Source organism: Neofelis nebulosa, chromosome 3 (assembly GCF_028018385.1).
Source record: "Neofelis nebulosa isolate mNeoNeb1 chromosome 3, mNeoNeb1.pri, whole genome shotgun sequence".
In the NCBI taxonomy this organism is placed as follows: domain Eukaryota; kingdom Metazoa; phylum Chordata; class Mammalia; order Carnivora; family Felidae; genus Neofelis; species Neofelis nebulosa.
The window spans coordinates 103,119,270-103,133,526 of NC_080784.1; positions in this window are offsets into that span (position 1 = coordinate 103,119,270).

Below are 14,257 nucleotides of genomic sequence, written 5' to 3' on the forward strand. Positions count from 1 at the left end.
AGGAAAAACAATCCTAAAATTTGTATGAAATCAGAATAGACCCCAAAGAGCTAAAAGAACAAATCTGCAGTCATTGTACTTCCTGAATTCAAACTATACTACAAAGCTGTGGTAATTGAAACAGAATGATATTGGCATAAAAATAGAAACATGGACCAATGGAACAAAATACCCCAGAAATGAATCCCCACATATACTGTCAACTAATATTTGATATGGAAGCCAGGAACACTCAATGGGGAAAGGATAGTCCCTTCAACATGGTGCTAAGAAAATTCGATAATTACATGCAGAAAAATGAAATTGGGTCCCTATCATTCACTCACAACAATTAACTTGAAATCGTTTAAAGACTTACATGTAAGACCTCTTAGAAGAACACTCCTAGAAGAAAACATTGGGAAGAATCTCCTTGACATTGGTCTTGACAATAATTTTTTGGATGTGACACCCAAATTTCAAGCAACAAAAGCAAAAGTCACTAAGTAGGACTATATCAAACTAACAAAGAAACAACAAAAAGCAAAAATCAACAAGATGAAAAGTCAGCCTTTGAAATAGGAAAAAATATTTGCAAATGACATATAGATAAGGTCTTAATATCCAAAATATATAAAGAACTTATACAACTTAACAATAAAACCAAACAAACCAATTAAAAATGGGCACAGAAATGAGTAGCCATTTTTCCAAAAAAGATATCCAAATGGCCAATATATACATGAAAAGATGCTCAACATCAGGGAAATGCAAATACAAACCACAATTTAAGGTATCACTTCACGTCTGTTAAAGTGGCTATCATCTAGAAGGCAAGGGATAACAAGGGTTAATGAGGATGGAGAAAAGGAAATCAGTGCACCATTGGTGGGACTATAAATTGGAGTAACAACTATGTAAAACAGTGTGGAAGTTCTTAAAAAAATTAAAAATACAACTATCATATGATCCAGCAATCCCACTTCTGGATATGCATCCAAGGGAAATGAACACAGGATTCTGAAAAGATCTCTGCACTCCCATGTTTTTTGCAGCATTATTCACAATAGCCAAAACATGGAAACAATCTAAGTGTCTGTCAATAGATGAATGGATAGGGAAGTTGTAGAATACATATACAATTGGAATATTATTCAGCCATGGGAAAGAAAGAAAGCCTGCCATTTGCAGTCTGACACGGATGGACTTTGTGCTTAATGAAGTAAGCCAGACAGAGAAAGACAAATATTGTATGATATCACTTATCTGTGGAATCAAAAAAGCCAAGCTTGTAGAAATAGAGTAGAATGGTGGTTACTGGGGGCTGGTGTGTAGGGGAATTGGGGAGATGTCATTAAAGGACATAGACTTGCACTTAGAAAATGAATAGGTTCTGGACATCTAATGCACAGCATAGTGATTATAGTCAACAATATCATATTATACACTTCAAAATTGCTAAGAAACTCTATCTTAAATGTTCTCACCACAAAAAAGAAATGACAATTTTGTGACATGATAGAGGTATAAGCTTAAGCTGTGGTGGTAATCATAATGTAATATATAAATGCATCAATTCAACACAGTGTACACCTTAAATTTACACAATGCTATATGTAACTTACATCTCAGTTTAAAAAATACCATGGGACATCCACTTGCACTGGACCCAGTGGGGCATTTTTCTGCTGGTCTTGTCTGGGTCACACATGTAGCTGCAGTCATCTGCAGCTTGACTGGGGCTAGATGATCTAAACTGAGCACTGTTACACATTTGGTGGTTGGCTTTGGCTATTGATTGGGCCTTTCTCTCATGCGTTCTCTCTTTGTTAAGAAGTGTAGCCTTAACAAAGACTGGGCTTCATTATGTAGTGGCAACATACAAGGGGCTAGAGCAGAAGCTACAAGGCCACTCAAGGCTGAGAGGTTCAGAAGCCACAACCCATCACTTGCACAGCGCCCTATCGGCAAAAGCAAATTATAAGGCCAACTAAGATTGAAGGGGTGGAGAAATTAATTGCACCTCTTGGTGGGAGAAGTGGCTAAGTCACATTATAAAGGGTCTGGGGAGAGAGAAATTATTGAGAACACTTTTTTAAAGTTGAGAGAGAGAGAGAGAGAGAGAGAGAGAGAGAGAGAGAGAGAGAGAGACAGCGAGAGCAGGGGAGGGGCACAAAGAGAGGGAGAGGGAGAGAATCCCAAGACTCTGTGCTGTCAGTGCAGAGCTCCACATGGGGCTCTGTCTCATAAACCATGAGATCACAACCTGAGCCAAAGCCAAGAGTTAGACACCCAGAGACCACTTTTAAAACAATCTTCCCCAGGAGCCACATATGAGTGAAAACATACTGGGTGTTGTATGGAAACCAATTTGACAATAAATTATGTTTAATATAAAAAAGCAAAAACAACAAAAAAGATATAATAGACAAATAAATATTGTATTTAAAAAAAAAAACCCACAGTCTTCCCCGATGTCTACCTCCTTTCCTGACACACATGAGGAAAAGGGCAGAGAGAAGCCAGCAGTGAGATGGGAATTGATAAAGTGCAGGAGTGAGGGAGAAGTGTCTATTCTTCCCACTCATCCCACAAACTGGTGATACTTTAACATGCAAGATTCCTATCAACCTAGGGGTAGCAATTTCAGACATTTGCAGAAAGTAACATTTAACTCTAATAAATAACATTCTCTGCTTATAACTGAATCTTTTAACCTTTAAAGACATAATCAGTAAATATATTGAATAGTGATTCTCGATTATAAATATAAAAGTCTTGGCATATTTTTATTTATGTATTTATTTTAAGAGAGAGGACACACACAAGTAGGGGAGATGGGGCAGAGAGAGAGAGAGAGAGAGAGACAGACAGACAGACATAGAGCCTGATGTGGGGCTCGATCCCATGAGACCCTGGGATCATAATCTGAGCCCAAATCAAGACTGACTGAGCCACCCAGGCACCCCAAAGACTTTGGCATTATTTTTAAAAAATCTTTAATGTTTATTTATTTTTGAGGGAGAGAGAGATGGAGTGCAAGCAGGAGAGGGGCAGAGAGACAGGGAGACACAGAATCCAAAGCAGGCTCCAGGCTCAGAGCTGTCAGCACAGAGCCTGACATGGGGCTCGAACTCATGGACCACGAGATCCTGACCTAAGCTGAAGTTGGACACTTAACCGACTGAGCCACCCAGGTGCCCCAAAGCCTTGGCATTATTAAAGAGAGTTTAATTAAAGAAAGTTTAAACAGTTTTCTTCTGATGTCAACAGAAAGTCCATGAATGTACTGGGTAGTGAGCTCAGGTTCCCATACTACAAAGTTTATTGTTAAACACTGGCATAATTAAGGATAATTTCAAACTCAGTTTGTCTTTTTAGGGCTTTACAAACTGGAGAGATTTTTTCCATATTTATGGTTTAATTAATGGCATCATATCAAGGGAGGGGGGAGATGGATATTTCTAATCATGATTCATTTTGCTTCTGTGACCACAGAACCTAACAGTTTCTTATTAATAAGAAAGGCTGTTAACCCTTCACAACCCCATGGATTTGGGTGCTGATGAGTGAAAGGAAAACAACACCTGCATCATTGGCAGTGTCTAGTGATACAGGGGAGTCAGGACAGGTGGAGGTAGTGTCAGTGAGGGCAGGCTGTAAGTGCACATTACAGAATCCAATGCCTCTGTGGTTGCCAGGAAGTTTGTTCAACAACTGCTCCAAATGCTTCCCTTTGGGCAAGCCCAAAATTCATGGGGCAAAACTGGACCAGGGTTTGAAACAAGCCTGTCTTGAATAGCCAGGCCTTTCTTTCGTGGACTCTTTGATATCAAGCCTTGGTTGTTATGTGGTTTGGTCACAGAGGGAAAGTGGCTGATGCCATCTCCCTCTGTATGTTTTCACCTTCTCGTTCTGAATCAGGGCAAACTGTAAGATGGAAAAACAGCCCAAGAGGGGAAATGGAAAAGTTGGCTGCCTTACACTCTTTCTGCCCTCCCTCTGCCGGGGCTTTCCTGGAGCTGAGTTCCAGCTCAGCTAGTAGGGAACAAGAGAAAAAGAGACATGTCCAAAAGGAGATGATGGTATTTGGGGAATTGTTTATATGCAGGAATGTCCCAGAAAGATTATCTCCACTTATAGTTTCTCTTCCTTTTCACTTATGGCAACAATGGGCAATGAATCTCCTTCTCTCTCTTTCCCTTTCTTCCTGCCTTCATCTCTACTTTCCTTTCCTCTCTTTTTCTTCCTTTCTTTAAAATTTTTCATTTCTATTTATGTGAAACTTGGTGAGAATGACCATGATTGAATGTAACAGGCATCTATATAGCTCAGGGACATTCATAAAAGCTGTTACAACAATGAAAGTGGTCAGAAGTGTGACTCAGAATACCTTCTTAAGGAAAAAAAAAGAATATTTTCTTAAGGATGCGAGGGAGTCTGAATTTTGCATATCTTTTATTCTGGGTTTGTATATGCATACATATACATAATCTTTTTAAGAAATTTTTCAGAGTCTCAGAGCATCATAGCAAGACTGGGTCCTCAGAAAAATTAGTATTTTGATATGTTGCGTTTTATATCTTTACTAGAGTTATATCTGATATTCAGTCTGCCTTGTAGAAAGCTTGTAGTACAGTGGAAAAATTTTGCTTCTTACTTATAACATGATCTTCAGCCAATGGGAGATTATAATAACTGCCTTTGACTTAGGAAACACTTTCCTTCTGGGCTGAAGTTGATATAACACGTCTGTATCCAAATAGGTGTAGAGAGAAAACTGGCCCCAGTATATAAAGCTGAGGGAAGGCTTCATTTGTCATACAGAAGACTCCCAATTGACTAGATTATCCTTACACATGAACTCAGAATTGCTGACAATTGGCCATGCTGGCATATAATTGAGCAGCAAGATAATGAAGTAGTAGTTTTATGGATTTTGTGTTCACCTTGTAGAGTTATTTTCTAGTAATATTTTAGAAAGGTACAGTGCACCTCACATCTGTCAGAGTGTCTAAAGTTAACAATACAAGAAACAACAGGTATTGGTGAGGATGCAGAGAAAGGGGAACCCTCTTGCACTGTTGGTGTGAACGCAAATGGATGAAGCCACTCTGGAGAACAGTATGGAGATTCCTCAAGAAACTCAAAATAGAACTACCCTACAATCTAGCAATTGCACTATTAGGTATTTACCCAAAGGATAAAAAAATACAGATTTGAAGAGGTACATGCACCCCGATATTTATAGCAGCATTATCAACAATAGCCAAACTACATAGAGAGCCCAAATGTCTATCAACTGATGAATGGACAAAGAAAATGTGGTGTATATATATATACACAATGGAATATTACTAAGCTATCAAAAAGAATGAAATCTTGCCATTTGCAATGACATGGGTGGAGCTAGAATGTATTATGCTAAGAAAATAAGTCAGTCAGAGAAAGACAAATACCATATGATTTCACTTATATGTGGAATTTAAGAAACAAAACAGATGAACATATGGGAAGGGGTGGGGGAAAGAAGAGAGGGAAACAAACCACAATAGACTCTTCAAAATGTTTATTTTTGAGAGAGCACAAGTGGGGAGGGGCAGAGAGAAGAGTACAGAGGATCTGTAGTGGGCTTTGTGCTGACAGTTGTGAGCCTGATGTGGGGCTCAATCTCAGGAACCGTGAGATCATGACCTGAGCTGAAGTCAGGCTCAACTGACTGAGCCACCTTGGTGCCCCAATGGATTCTTAATGATAGAGAACAAACTATGTGTTGACAGAGGGAGGTAGGTGGGAGATGGGCTAGATGGGTGATAGGTACTAAGGAGGACACTTGTGATGAGCACTGGGTGTTGTATGTAAGTCATGAATCACTGAATTCTGCTCCTGAAACCAGTATTGCACTGTATGTTAATTAACTAAAATTTAAATTTAAAAATAAGGGAAAAAAAAGAAAAAAAGAAAAAAAGAAAAAAAGAAAGGTACAGTACAAATTCACCAAAATCCTTATCTTCCTATATCAGGCAAAGAATCCTATACTCTTGAGTCTCTGGAATGAGTATTTCTCTAATCTCAGCCCAGAGAGGTTCCATTCTTATCCTCCTTTATGGATGAAGAACCTAAGGCAAGGAAAGGACAACCACCTTGTTCAAACTCATGCACTGCTAAGTGGTAAAACCAGGACTTGAACCCATTAGTCTTCCTTTAGTCCCACGACATTGTCCTGCATTTGTACATTGATATCAAGTTCAGTTATGGAGGAAATTCTATTTAACCCATACAGCAAGCTGCTAAATTTTTAATGCAAGTGTATTAAAATACTTCATGTTGAGAGGTAGGTGAAAATGTTTATTAAATAGAACAAATCCCACTGTAATTGTGTTGAATATGCCAATTCCTTATGTCAAAATCTCCAGTGATTCCTTATTGACCCATAGCTAAGTGATTAATTGAAGAAGTCAGTTAAAAGGAGGAATCACAGAAAACACTGTTAACACACCTTAATAGTTTATACTTGCTGTGAAGCATGGGCAGCCACATGCAATACAGGGCCAGGGCCTAGTCCTCTGGTGGAGATCAGAAGTGCCTCCTTACTTACACTACATGCAGGCTGCACCACCTTATGATCTGAACTTTCAGTTTCTTTAAAGTGGAATAAGACCTGGGGTGCCTGGGGCTCAGTCGGTTGAGCGACCCACTTTAGCTCAGGTCATGATCTCATGGTTCGTGGGTTCAAGCCTCGCGTTGGGCTCTGTGCTGACAGCTCAGAGCCTGGAGCCTGCTTCAGATTCTGTATCTCCCTCTCTCTCTGCCCCTCCCCTGCTCACATTCTGTCTCTCTCCCTCTCACAAATAAATAAATATTAAAAAAAATTAAAGTGGACTAAGACCTGAATGATATCTGGAGCATCCTGAGCCCAGAATGCTTCTCGAGTTCTATATATTTTCTCCATTTTTAAAAAAAATAACTTTTCCATCCATAAATAATTTAATATAAATTTATATAATTATATATATATATATATACAAATTCATTTTAAGTACTCACTTTTATCAATTCTTCTTTTTTAAATGTTTATTTATTTCCTTTGAAAGAGAGAGTGAGCAAGGGAGGGACAGAGAGAGAGAGGGAGAGAGAAAATCCCAAGCAGGCTCTGCACTGTCAGTGCAGAGCTGGACTCAGGACTGAATTCACAAACCGTGAGATCATGACCTGAGCTGAAATCAAGAGTCAGATGCCCAACCAAGCCACTCAGGAGCCCCAACAACTTCTTAACTTACACATTTTATTCTGTGTTTCTACAACATCCTCAAACTGTACTATTTCTTGCGTTCTGAAATGAGCTTGCTTGCCTCTGCTTATTTACCTCTGCTATTTTTCATCTGGAATGTCCTTTTCACCAACATGTCTTCCTGCTGAAAACCTACCTATCCTTCAGAGAGAAGGATTGCCAACCAACAAAGCAGTATATACAGCATAAATCCACATATACACCACTTACTCTCCCAAAGGATATCCAAATGACTTGAAAGAATTCGAAATAAATATAAAACAACAACTGAAAGAATAAGGCCACTAGGGAATAGATATATTCAAGTAATTGGGTTGATCTCTTATCTCAGCAGAGTTCTTAATTTGGTTCTCAGCTTTTCTTAATTTAAAATGCAAAAGAACTACATAATTTTTATCTAATAAAAGAAAGGAAGCTTGTTTACCTTCAAAGATTCATTTGTGATACAAAATTCAAACCATGTGTAACTAACTACATATTATCGTTTTTAGTAAATGGGTACAGAAGAGAAGGCTCCAGAGACAGGGCACTTGTTTGCTTTCCTGAGGTAAACTCATGGATCCTTGTCAGAAGTCCCTGGAAGATTTTCATAATATACCCAGGCTCTTTCTCTGAGAACTTTCTGATGGATTATATCATGCCAGCACTGTTGGGAACTTCAGAGACTGTAGGGTATCATTGAAAGTGAATTCACTTCAAGGGACATTGATCCTGCTCCACCACTCAACAGCTGACTGATCTTGTCAAGTTACTTAACCTTTCTGATTTTTCACTTCTTCATCTGTAAAATGAGTATAATAACTGGAAAAATATAACTGAAAAGCACCTACCATAGTGCTTGACACATATTAGGTGTCAATAAAAGGTACCATTATTATTACTAGTATTCTGAAAAAACTAAAAACAGCCAAAAAAAAAAAAAAAAACACAACAACAACCAAAAAAAAAAAAATTAAAAAAACCCAAGCCGACAAAACAACAACAAAATCTCTTCCTCTTCTCTGGTATTCTTTCCTCTGATTTAAAAATGCACAGGTCTGCTCAGTCCTGGGGAAACCTTTGTTCAACTACAATGTGCCTTTAATCTACCATTTTATCTCCTCCCTGACTTTTAACACCATTTCCTTACCATTTGCCATTTCATTAACACTTCAAAATTTAGCTCTTCTGAAACTTCATCTTCACTCTGTTGAAACTTCAAGATCCTCAGTGACTCAGTGTCACACTGTGTAGCATTGGGCAATTTTAAGATTTCCCCTCCCTTGACACACACTACTTGTCCTTTTACTCTTCTGTTTCTTCTTCCTTCTTCAGTTGATTTGTCCTACCTCAACTCTGTCCCAATGGTGGCAACTGCCCAAGTTGTCCCAGACCTTTGCTTTACATAATCTCTACTCTCACTGAGGAATCTTATCAACAAATATCTTTATGTAGATGCCTTCTAAATCTTTCTCTCTACAGCAGATCATTTTCCCATATTACAGTTGCAAAACTGCTCACCCACCATTTGAACGTCTAATGTCTAATAGGCATCTCAGACTCAATGTACTAAAGTCCATCATCTTGCCCAAATATAATCTCCCTGCGCAAGTTTTAAACCTTTAAATCATCTTTGATTCCTCCTTATCTCCCCACATCACATCAGACATGGAAACCTGTCAATTCTTCCTTTCTCATGTAACTCAATGTGTCAATTCTTTATCATCCCTCCGCCACCGCCACTACTATCAATTATCACTCTGTTTTTGGATTGTCATTTTCTCAACTAGTTTTTTTTCAATCTTAATCTATCCTGCATACCATTATCAAGTTAATATTCTTTTAAAAAAAACTGCTCTCATTAAACACATCAAATAACTTCCCACCTCAAAAAATACATGATTCCCTAAATTTTAAGGAGTAGGTGACCTATCCTGTATTCCAGGTTGGAATTTCTAAAATTGCATTTAATTTGCCTTTTTAGACTTACCTACAACTAATTCTTAACATTAATGTTTATTAAAATAAAAATAGCCTAATTACAATTCCTAAAAGCCCATGACGTTTTTGGACTCCAGCATCTATTCCCTGTCTTTCCTTGCCATCTTCACTTAAAAAAACAAAACAAAACACCCAAAACACAAAACTAATTCCATGATTTTTTCTGGCATATCAACTCTTACCTCAATATCAATCCATTTGTTTGCCAAGGTTCTACGTCCAACCTGCGGAGAACGGCATATGACCCAAGCTTGTTCAATGTGCCAAATCTTCCTTGACCATAATAATTGTTTCAGGAATGGTTATATGACCTGTGTATGTACAATTAGAATGAATCCTAGGGCCTGTGAGGGCGTTCCTGAGAAAAGAGTCAGGATAGGATTGACTCGGCCTCAGTAACAAATATCAAATCTCAATGGTTTATTTCTAGCTGATGTCAGTTTAATGTGGGGGGGGGCTCCCCTTCAGGGCACCCCTCCAAGTGGTAGCTAAGTGATCTAGCATCCTGTATACTGCCATTTTAAGCAAATGATGGCAAACAAAAGGGGAGGAGAACATGGTTAGTTGTGGATTTTGTATGGCTAGGTTTGCTTTATATCCAGTGGCCTAAACTCAGTAAAATAGCTTCAACCAAGCTCCCAAATAGGTGGAAAATATTGTCCTTCTATGTGTCAGGGAAGAAGAAAGTGAAATAAGATTTGATAAACACACAGAACTCTTTCTGCCATGTAAGGAAGGGTATGAGCGAAAGTTAAATTATAGAGTCACTTAAAGATGCATAAAATGTCAGGATTAATCTTTTTTCCATAAAAAAAGTTAATATAAAATTTTCCAAAATGTATAATACGCCTAGAAATAGTTGCAGATGTGCCTGTGCCCACCCAGAGGACCCATTGCTTCAACTCCCAGGAATGTAAAATGCACTGAGGTAGAATTCTGGTCCTATTTCCTTATTTTTTTCTTTCATTCAGCAATTTGCCTCACTGTGGATTGCCTATAGAAGGGAGGCGCCCAAAAGAGAAGTACAGATGAGAAAGGGGAGAATGAAAAAGAGCAGAGAGAGAGAAGAGAGGGGCACATCTAAAGAGAAAGAAGAGGAGAGGAGTAGGGAGAAAAAGAAGACAAGTAGTGGTAAGACCCATGGCATTTGTGCTTTGAGTTTTTAGTACATCATCTAAAAACTCAAAGGGCATTAATTCTGCATTTCTTGCAAAGAGATTGTGGCCTCACACATATGGAGAAGTGTGACTGATTCTGCTTATGTATAAAATAATAGAAAAAATATATATTGGCCACTGTCTCCAGTTCCTGGCACAGATCTCCTAAATCCCTTGGAATTGCCTGGATGATAGGAAGGTGTAATTTTTTAAAAAAAAATACTTATTGATTTATTTTGAGAGAGAGAGGGAGTGAGAGAGAGACAAAGAATGTTCACTGCAGAGCCTGACACAGAGCTCGATCTGACAAATAATGAGATTATGACCTGAGCCGAAATCAAGAATCAGTTGCTCAACCGAGCCACCCAGGAGCCCCAGGAATATCTTAAGTTTAATGAGGTGACTCCTGATGGGATCTTGGATGGGGGCTGGTTACCAGAAAGACCAAACCAGGATCAGAAGCTTAGAACTTTTAGCCCCATTCCCCATTATCCGGAGATGGGAGAGGGGTTGGAAATGGAGTTAATGATAGATCAGGCTTCCATGAAGGAAGTACGAGGTGTAGGGATGTGTCACCAGGTTTGGTAACCAAACCCGGTAACACATCTGCATACCAGGTGGGTGTTATACCCTAACTCCATGGGGACAGAAGCTCCTGTATTCAGGACCCTTCCAGATTGTATGTACCCTATCTAACTCTTATCTGGTTGTTCATCTGTATCCTTTATGACATTCTTTATTATATAATAATTATATAATTATTATTACATAATAACCTGGAAAGTGTGTTTCATTAAATTCTGTGGGCTGTTCTAGGAAATGACTGAATTCAAGGAGAAAGGTCATCGGAACCTGTGATTTGTAGCCAAGCTGGTAGGTAACCTGGGGCCTACAATTTGTGGTTGGTGTCTGAAGTGGGGTGGGGCAGTCTTGTGGGATGGAACCCTTCACCTGTGGGTCCTGGGCTAACTTAAGTTAGTGTCAGAACTGAATTGAAATGTAGGACACCAGGTATTATCTCAGAAGATTGCTTGGGGGGAAAAATCTTTACACATTTGGTGACCAGAAGTGTCAGATGTGAAGTGTTCAGTATGAGTAGTATAGAAGAGACACGAGACACACAGGAAGACTATAGTGTTCCCCTTTACATTATAGAAATAGACCTCCACCTTTGTGAAATGATTGGAACGACTCCAAGACATGTCCCTGATAGAAACATAATCTCCCTCCTTGGCTCCTTTCATGACATCCTGGCTTCGTCAGTGTCTACAATTGCTTGCCATGGTGTCTTCCCTTTGGTTTAGGCTCTTGAGAAAATGAATGTATATCTAAGATAATATTTTTTGAACTATTTTGCCTTTTGCATCCCTTTGTACAGACCACTCCACCAAGTCTTTTTCCAGATGCATCTATTTGGCTAACAAGTTTAGAACTGTTCTAGCAGGAATGCAAAGAGAACAGAAACACTAATATCCAGCTTATAATATCTAATAGAGGATTAAGGTAGTTGCTGAAGCCAGCCTTTATTAAAAGAGATAGAGTTTTCTATATTCATTTAGCTTTCAAATGATAGAATTTCTTTTGTAGGCAGAAATAATACCTCTACTGGGCTATCTAGGTCATGAACCTACTGCTCTATGGGCAGAGAAGGATATTTATTCATATGTTAAACAACTTAGTGTCCTCTATGTGCTGGGCATCATTCTGAATGTTAGGAATACAGCAAATGAACAAAAGAGACAGTGTTTGTTTAAGAACGTATATACAGTAGTGTTCTGGTAAATGTTTAATTGGTTCTCTGAAGAAAAAGGCTCTGCTTTCTAGTACTTGCAAATTTCAGGATGTAAATTCTCCCACCTTGGCTAATTTCAAGTTATGCACATAATATTACTAAATGCAGAGCTGGGAAGATATGTGCATAGTTGTTTACTCTCTCAAGCTGGTACAAGCTGGCTATAGTACACTGACGGCCATACGTGAGATAAAACTCTGTGTGTATGTGCTGTGTGTGTGTGTGTGTGTGTGAGAGAGAGAGAGAGAGAGAGAGAGAGAGAGAGAGAGAGAGAGAGAGAAAGAGAGAGAGAGAGAGAGAGAGAGAGAGAGAGAGAGAGAGGAAATCAGATCCTGAGCACTTTAAAGAGATGGAGAGTAACCTAAAGGGATTGTTGAATTCCTTAGCAGGCGTAGCTTTGTGAATGTGTGACCAGAAGCATCCCTGGTTTGCTTTAGCACTCTACTGTACCCTACTGTAGAGTACCCTACTGTAATTTACTCTACTGTAAATTGAAGTTCTTAATTTTTTAATAAGGACTACATTTCCACTTTGTGCTGAGTCCTGAAAATTACATAGCTGTTTCTTCTTATTACAATGTACTAAGTTTACTTACAAACTAAACTAATATTTAGGGTTTTCCCCCTATTATCTAGAGGATGCAGTCATGAAGAAATTGAGATGCCTTATGAAGATATAAAGAAGTACTCTCTCAACCCAGTTTGAGGAGCGATTTCGCCTTGTGACAAGTGCACAAAAGTTATTGTCCATTAACAACTCACCCTACTCTTGGATCTCAAGGATCTACATCTAGTCTGGTTCTTGACCTCCATCTCAATTACAGAGCAGCAGCACAACTCCATATTCACTCCCTGGATCTCATTGTGAGATCTCAGAATTTATACTGAATCTTAAGCTACAACCACCTTACACATGAACCTCTCCTAACTCCCTGCATGTATGGAACTTGCTTTTCACCTGGGACCTTTAATCATCCAGCTTTAGTCATCAGCTCATTCTGACATGATCTGTCAACACCAAACTGGCCTCCATGGTAAGATGCCCGCACCCCACACTAGAGTGCCAAGTCTCAATGCTCACAGTCAAATAGGAAATCAAGTCTGGCTTGTGCTGCTAGCTCATTAAATTTTTTTTTTTTATTATTGATGCTGAAAGACTGGGAGAGTCTAGATGAGAGAGGACATATTTTATTCATTCTTTTATTTCTTTTTTTTCATGTTTGTTTATTTTTGAGAGCGAGAGAAAGACAGCAAGAGTAGGGGAGGGTCAGAGAGTGAGGGAGACACAGAATTTGAAGCAGGCTCCAGGCCCTGAGCTATCAGACGTGGGACTTGAACCCACGAACCACAAGATCATGACCTGAGCCAAAGTCAGACACTCAACCAACTGAGCTACCCAGGTGCCCCTCATTCTTGTATTTCTAACACCTAGCATTCTAGCCAGTCCAGAGCAGAAGCTCAAAAACAGCTTATGCAATTGTACTGAACAATGTCCTCTCAAGCCCTCAATCCTAACCTCTTGCCTTTACCATCATCGGGTGACCTCCCTTGAACTCCAGGGAGGAAATCAGTCATGAGACAAGATACACACATGTCCACTCACCCTCTAGGAGTGGGGCTTTCCCAAAGCTCCCTCTGAGGCCCTCTGTTCATTCCTCTTCATCCTGCTCCTCCCTCCCATCATGTCTCTTCTCAGTTCATCACAACACAATTGTGGCAAGTTTCATCTCAGTAGGATTTCCAACACCCTCCAAAATGTGGCTTTATGCTCTTTATTCAACCTCATTTCTTACTGCTGTCCATCCTGGTCAGGGCACTTTCTCACAAACACTGCTGCTTGCACATGCTCCCTGGTCTGGGGTGCTTTTCTCCTTTCCCAATTCCCTCTTTTACACCCCTTTCTTCACAGCACCTGAACGAGGCCAATCTTGATGGAGAAAGATTTAGAGGAACTTTTTACAACACAATGAGCATCTCTTTTCTAAATTTTACTACACCTTCTCAGTCCTAATTTTTAAGCACTTAGGGACAATAAACTGAAAACACAAAAATTCCAATT